Source organism: Schistocerca piceifrons, chromosome 5, assembly GCF_021461385.2.
Source record: "Schistocerca piceifrons isolate TAMUIC-IGC-003096 chromosome 5, iqSchPice1.1, whole genome shotgun sequence".
NCBI classification, from domain to species: Eukaryota; Metazoa; Arthropoda; class Insecta; order Orthoptera; family Acrididae; genus Schistocerca; species Schistocerca piceifrons.
The window spans coordinates 274461015-274461650 of record NC_060142.1 but is presented as its reverse complement, the minus strand read 5'-3'; positions in this window follow the sequence as shown (position 1 = coordinate 274461650).

Sequence of the window (636 nt, the reverse complement as noted above, 5' to 3'; positions counted from 1 at the left end):
CTGTTTCTGAGACAGCGTTACTAGTGGACTAAGTCATCACGCCGAGTGTCTGTGAGTACATTAACTGTGGGAGAAGCAGACAGACAAGTCCTGGTGTAAAAATATTCAGATTTCCTGTCAAAAATGAAGAAAGGTAATGAAAGAGGATTTTGAATTCAGGTGAATGAATTTATTAAAGAGGTCCTAAGCACTCGATACCGTCTAAATTAGGTAGATCTTACATGTTGAAATAATGCGGGAACTATGCTTCCTGTATGGAACAATACGACATTTGCAAATGAATACATTGTCGTCATTTGACATTTATTTATTTATATCATTATCACGATTTCGGCTGCAGAGCCATTTCTAAGTACACGGTGAAAACTGCAATCCATAAAACATATTGATAACGAAGGGCAAGACACAATGTGATAACATTTGATAAACACAATTTAGGGAGCAGTGCCTGAATTGTCACATTGGACTTGAAAATAGCTCTGTAAGCGAAATTGCAAAAGAGAAATAAATGAATAATAAAAGCTCACAGTAAAATGGCAGCAATTATTTCATTTAAAATGTATATTATGACTCAGGTGCCCAGACAACGAAAAATCGTCATATGATATCACTTCCGTGTTACAGAGCCTGGCACAT